Genomic DNA, 6,878 nt, shown 5'->3' on the forward strand with positions numbered 1-6,878 from the left:
TACCGGACTACATTATGGATAAAATTGACAAAAAAACTGTAAAATCAACTGCCGCACTATATAATGAAATAGGTAAATATGAAAATTTAACAACCAAAAAAAACTACTATAAAACAAAAAGATATTATGATACTAAAGATATAACAAAACCATATATTGAAAAAATAACAAAACCATGTAAGATTTGTGAAGGGTTAAATAAAGGCGTCAGATATCATCATGAAGATAAGTGTTGGTTTAAACATCCCGGTAAGACATACAACAGTAAAGCTGTAAATAATTCAGTGATAGAGGTGGAATTAAATAACAATGATACAAAAAACGAATAATAACACCATTAATTAAAGTCAAACTAATATTAAATGGAAAATTAGAAGTGTTTGGTATATATGACTCCGGTTCTAATGTATCAATAATTAATTCCAAATTATTAAGGGTGAAAGAAAGTGAAAATAATTTAAATAAGGATAACCTAGTTACAATTAATGGTGTTAAAAAGACTAATGGTTTGACAACAATAAGAATAAAAATTTTAAAAATTGAAGAAAATGTTGATGTTTATATTGTCGACAGCAAAGAGTTTAAATATGATTTTTTAATTGGTCTGGACCTTATTAAGAAATTTAAACTGATTCAAAATGAGGATTTGGAAATAACTCAAAAAACTGAAGAAAAAAATGTTACAAATGAAAATAAAGAAATTAAAAAAGAAGATACATGTGGAAAAGTTTCAATAAATTTTAATGAGCACATATTGGAAGAAAATTTCAAAATAAACATGGGCAATTTAAATAATCAACAGAAGAAAAAGATCTATGAACTGATTGAAAACTATAAATCCATCTTTGCGAAAGACAAATATGATGTTGGCACTGTCAAAGAATATGAGGCACGTATAGATTTACTCATGGACAAATATTGCAGTAAAAGACCTTACAGATGTTCGGTTCAAGATAAAATAGAAATTGAACAGCAAATAGCAAAATTACTTGACAAAAATATTATTGAAGAATCTTATAGTCCATTTGCAGCACCAGTAACACTAGCTTTTAAAAAGGAAGACAACAAAAGATCAAGGCTTTGCATAGATTTTAGAGAACTAAATAAAATAGTGGTACCCCAGGCTCAACCGTTTCCATTAATAGAAGATCTTGTAATAAAAACAAGAAATTCAACATATTTTTCTACACTAGACATAAATTCCGCTTTTTGGTCAATTCCTTTAAGGATTGAAGACAGACATAAGACTGCCTTTGTAACACAAGACGGGCATTATCAGTGGACATGCCTACCATTTGGACTAAAGACATCGCCAGCCATTTTCCAAAGAATACTCGGTAATATTTTAAGGAAACATAAGCTTACTGACTTTGCTGTTAACTATATTGACGATATACTTATATTTTCTAAAAGTTTTTCTGAACATGTTCATCATTTAACAGTATTATTGGAAGCTATAAAAACAGAAGGTTTTAGACTTAAATTTACAAAATGTATGTTCGCCTCTGACTCCGTTAAATATCTTGGTCATATTATACAAAAAAATACTATAAGCCCCTTACGGGATAATTTAATTTCAATAAAAGATTTTCCGGTACCAACCTGTCAGAAAAATATAAGACAGTTTTTGGGAAAAATTAATTTCTATCATGAATATATACCAAACAGATCAATTATTTTGGATCCTCTTCACAACTTACTTCGTAAAAATCAGACTTTTATTTGGTCTTCAGATTGCCAAAAATCTTTTGAGGCTATAAAACAATTATTGTGCTCAAAACCAATTTTAGAAATATTTGATAAGAACTTACCAATTAACATTTATACAGACGCTTCCTTGGAAGGTATAGGAGCTGTATTGAAACAAATACAACCAAATGGAATTGAAAAACCAGTTGCATATTTTTCAAAAAAAATAAACAAAGTACAAAAGAAAAAGAAAGCAATATATTTGGAATGTTTGGCGATCAAAGAAGCTATAAGATATTGGCAGTTCTGGTTAATTGGCAAATCATTTACAGTATACACTGACCATAAACCTTTAGAAAATTTAAATATTAGATCAAGGACAGATGATGAGTTGGGAGATTTAACTTATTATTTATCACAATATGATTTCAAAATCAAATACACTCCAGGAAGAGAAAATATTGAAGCGGATTGTTTAAGTAGGAATCCTGTACTAAATGCAAATGAAAACTTAGATGATACATTAAAAATAGTAAATTTGATAAAATTAAATGATATTATTTCGGACCAAGAAAAAAATGAAGAGTTACAAAATAAAAAAAACAGTTTAATATTTAAAAACAATGTCTATTACAAAAAGTTTAAAAATTATGAAAAGATAATTTTATCTGAAAAATTCAGTAAACAATTGATTCAAAACGTCCATAAAAACATGTGTCACATTGGTGTAAGACAAATGCTTAACACAATAAGTCCATTTTATTCAGCAAAAAATATCACAACAAACATTAAAATACATTGTAAAAATTGTGAGACTTGTATTAGGAATAAAACAAGAGGGCAAGAAAAATATGGTTTAATGTCACAATTAGGTCCTGCTACCAGACCTTTTGAGATAGTCTCAATCGACACAATTGGAGGCTTTGGAGGCAAACGATCCACAAAAAAATACTTACATCTTCTTGTGGACCATTTCACAAGATATGCTTTTATTATTACATCAAAGACACAAAATGCTAATGATTTTATGAAATTAATAAATAAAGCAACAGACTCAGACACAATTGGGATGCTCTTCTCTGATCAGTACCCAGGAATCAACTCAAAAGAATTCAAAAATTACTTAAAGGAAAAATCAATACCAATAATATTCACTGCAGTAAATTCTCCATTTTCCAATGGTTTAAATGAAAGATTGAATCAAACTCTAGTAAATAAAATCAGATGTAAAGTTAATGAAAATAATTATAAAAAAGCATGGACAACGATTGCTCATGACTGTGTTGATAAATATAATAAAACAAAACATTCAGTCACAGGGTTTTCTCCTAAATATCTATTAGAAGGCACAAATATATCTTGTTTGCCAAATGAACTTAAACATAGAATCTCAGAAGAAGATTTGCTCAGAGATAGAAAGATAGCATTCATAAATAGTTTAAAATCTCATAATTACAACAAAAAATTATTTGATAAACATAGAGCTAAGTTTGATTTCCAAGTAGAAGATATGGTATATGTTGAGAATGGTAGTAAATTAAACAGAAATAAATTAGATGAATTGAGAATTGGTCCGTTTAAAATTATTGAGAAGATTTCAAATTCTATTTATAGAATTAATACTGGCCATAAAAAGGCAGAGTCGAACCTCTTTCATATAACGAAACTAATTCCTTTGTCTTTAAAGTAGAATAATAAAAAATAAAAATAAAAAAATGTACCTATTTTATACTTAATGAAAACTGTTAAACTAAAATTATAGTATGTATGTAGTATTAAGAGTTAGATGAAGCTATGTTATGTTATATTATGTGTATTCAAGCATTTGAATTAGAATATATTAGTTTTGTGTAAATTATATTGCAAAATATGTTCTTTGGGGGGGGAGATGAAAAGAAACTTCATTTCTTTGTACCTATTATTTTGTTTATTGGATTTGAATTTTGCCGCTCGGCATAGATAATATTATAACATTAGTGAGACATACCTACGACAGAGGTCGCGAGAGAACTAATAATGGCGAACGACGCCAAATAAAATTGTGATGTGATAAGTAATGTTTGAACTGTTTAAAATTTAAATTGTGTGCTAAAGTTAAATTAAACTTTAAATGTCGTTTCTTTTGTTTTCAGGTTAGTGATTTTTCTCTCATTTTAGTAACATTATTGATGTAAAAGTTATGTTTGTTAAATGTGCGAATATTAAAGACTCAACTTTTGTTTTCAGAAGAAACACATCGTTTAATTTAAAATCCCTTATAAAACGACATTTCTAGTTATGAAAATGGATAAACTACGATTCCAATTCGCAGTTTTAGCGGGATCAGATGGAAAATCCAATGTGGTGTGCATAACCTCAATCGAGACTACGGATGGACGCATTTTTAATATTCCAGATGATTTAAAACCTGCAAGTAAGCACACTAGTTTAATATCTTCGGATGTATTCACTAAAATAAAAAATTCATTAAAAAAAAGACATCAGACACGTGCAGTGTGGATACCTTTAAACACAGATTTGAGGAACATATATTTAGACGAAGGCGAAAATTTACAGTTTGGTGACCAGTATTTGGAAGAAATTACAAGAGAAACCGTACCTTTACTGAGTAATAATAAAAACACCACAACAGAAAATAAAAATATCAGTAAAGTAGCTGAACGATTCATGATAGAAAAATTTTCAAATAAAAATTCGAATGTAAATCAGTGGATAACTGTATTTGAGAGTGAATGTGAGAGATTTGAGATTTTAGAAGATAAAGAGAAGATTGAGATATTGAAACATTTATTAGAGAAACAATGTATAGATTGGTATACCAGTATGTTGATAAAACTAACTGTGAATTCAAACTGGATAGAATGGAAAGAAAATTTGTGTGAAACATACGGAAATAAGGGTTGGACTCAAGAGAGATATGCATTTAACTTCAAATATCAAGCTGGATCACTACTGGAATATGCAACTAAGAAGGAAAGACTGTTATTAGAAGTAAACAGAGATATTGACACTCAAACAATGATTAGTATTATTGTTATGGGTTTACCGGACTACATTATGGATAAAATTGACAAAAAAACTGTAAAATCAACTGCCGCACTATATAATGAAATAGGTAAATATGAAAATTTAACAACCAAAAAAAACTACTATAAAACAAAAAGATATTATGATACTAAAGATATAACAAAACCATATATTGAAAAAATAACAAAACCATGTAAGATTTGTGAAGGGTTAAATAAAGGCGTCAGATATCATCATGAAGATAAGTGTTGGTTTAAACATCCCGGTAAGACATACAACAGTAAAGCTGTAAATAATTCAGTGATAGAGGTGGAATTAAATAACAATGATACAAAAAACGAATAATAACACCATTAATTAAAGTCAAACTAATATTAAATGGAAAATTAGAAGTGTTTGGTATATATGACTCCGGTTCTAATGTATCAATAATTAATTCCAAATTATTAAGGGTGAAAGAAAGTGAAAATAATTTAAATAAGGATAACCTAGTTACAATTAATGGTGTTAAAAAGACTAATGGTTTGACAACAATAAGAATAAAAATTTTAAAAATTGAAGAAAATGTTGATGTTTATATTGTCGACAGCAAAGAGTTTAAATATGATTTTTTAATTGGTCTGGACCTTATTAAGAAATTTAAACTGATTCAAAATGAGGATTTGGAAATAACTCAAAAAACTGAAGAAAAAAATGTTACAAATGAAAATAAAGAAATTAAAAAAGAAGATACATGTGGAAAAGTTTCAATAAATTTTAATGAGCACATATTGGAAGAAAATTTCAAAATAAACATGGGCAATTTAAATAATCAACAGAAGAAAAAGATCTATGAACTGATTGAAAACTATAAATCCATCTTTGCGAAAGACAAATATGATGTTGGCACTGTCAAAGAATATGAGGCACGTATAGATTTACTCATGGACAAATATTGCAGTAAAAGACCTTACAGATGTTCGGTTCAAGATAAAATAGAAATTGAACAGCAAATAGCAAAATTACTTGACAAAAATATTATTGAAGAATCTTATAGTCCATTTGCAGCACCAGTAACACTAGCTTTTAAAAAGGAAGACAACAAAAGATCAAGGCTTTGCATAGATTTTAGAGAACTAAATAAAATAGTGGTACCCCAGGCTCAACCGTTTCCATTAATAGAAGATCTTGTAATAAAAACAAGAAATTCAACATATTTTTCTACACTAGACATAAATTCCGCTTTTTGGTCAATTCCTTTAAGGATTGAAGACAGACATAAGACTGCCTTTGTAACACAAGACGGGCATTATCAGTGGACATGCCTACCATTTGGACTAAAGACATCGCCAGCCATTTTCCAAAGAATACTCGGTAATATTTTAAGGAAACATAAGCTTACTGACTTTGCTGTTAACTATATTGACGATATACTTATATTTTCTAAAAGTTTTTCTGAACATGTTCATCATTTAACAGTATTATTGGAAGCTATAAAAACAGAAGGTTTTAGACTTAAATTTACAAAATGTATGTTCGCCTCTGACTCCGTTAAATATCTTGGTCATATTATACAAAAAAATACTATAAGCCCCTTACGGGATAATTTAATTTCAATAAAAGATTTTCCGGTACCAACCTGTCAGAAAAATATAAGACAGTTTTTGGGAAAAATTAATTTCTATCATGAATATATACCAAACAGATCAATTATTTTGGATCCTCTTCACAACTTACTTCGTAAAAATCAGACTTTTATTTGGTCTTCAGATTGCCAAAAATCTTTTGAGGCTATAAAACAATTATTGTGCTCAAAACCAATTTTAGAAATATTTGATAAGAACTTACCAATTAACATTTATACAGACGCTTCCTTGGAAGGTATAGGAGCTGTATTGAAACAAATACAACCAAATGGAATTGAAAAACCAGTTGCATATTTTTCAAAAAAAATAAACAAAGTACAAAAGAAAAAGAAAGCAATATATTTGGAATGTTTGGCGATCAAAGAAGCTATAAGATATTGGCAGTTCTGGTTAATTGGCAAATCATTTACAGTATACACTGACCATAAACCTTTAGAAAATTTAAATATTAGATCAAGGACAGATGATGAGTTGGGAGATTTAACTTATTATTTATCACAATATGATTTCAAAATCAAATACACTCCAGGAAGAGAA

The sequence above is a fragment of the Colias croceus genome, chromosome 1 (assembly GCF_905220415.1).
Source record: "Colias croceus chromosome 1, ilColCroc2.1".
Classification (NCBI taxonomy): Eukaryota; Metazoa; Arthropoda; class Insecta; order Lepidoptera; family Pieridae; genus Colias; species Colias croceus.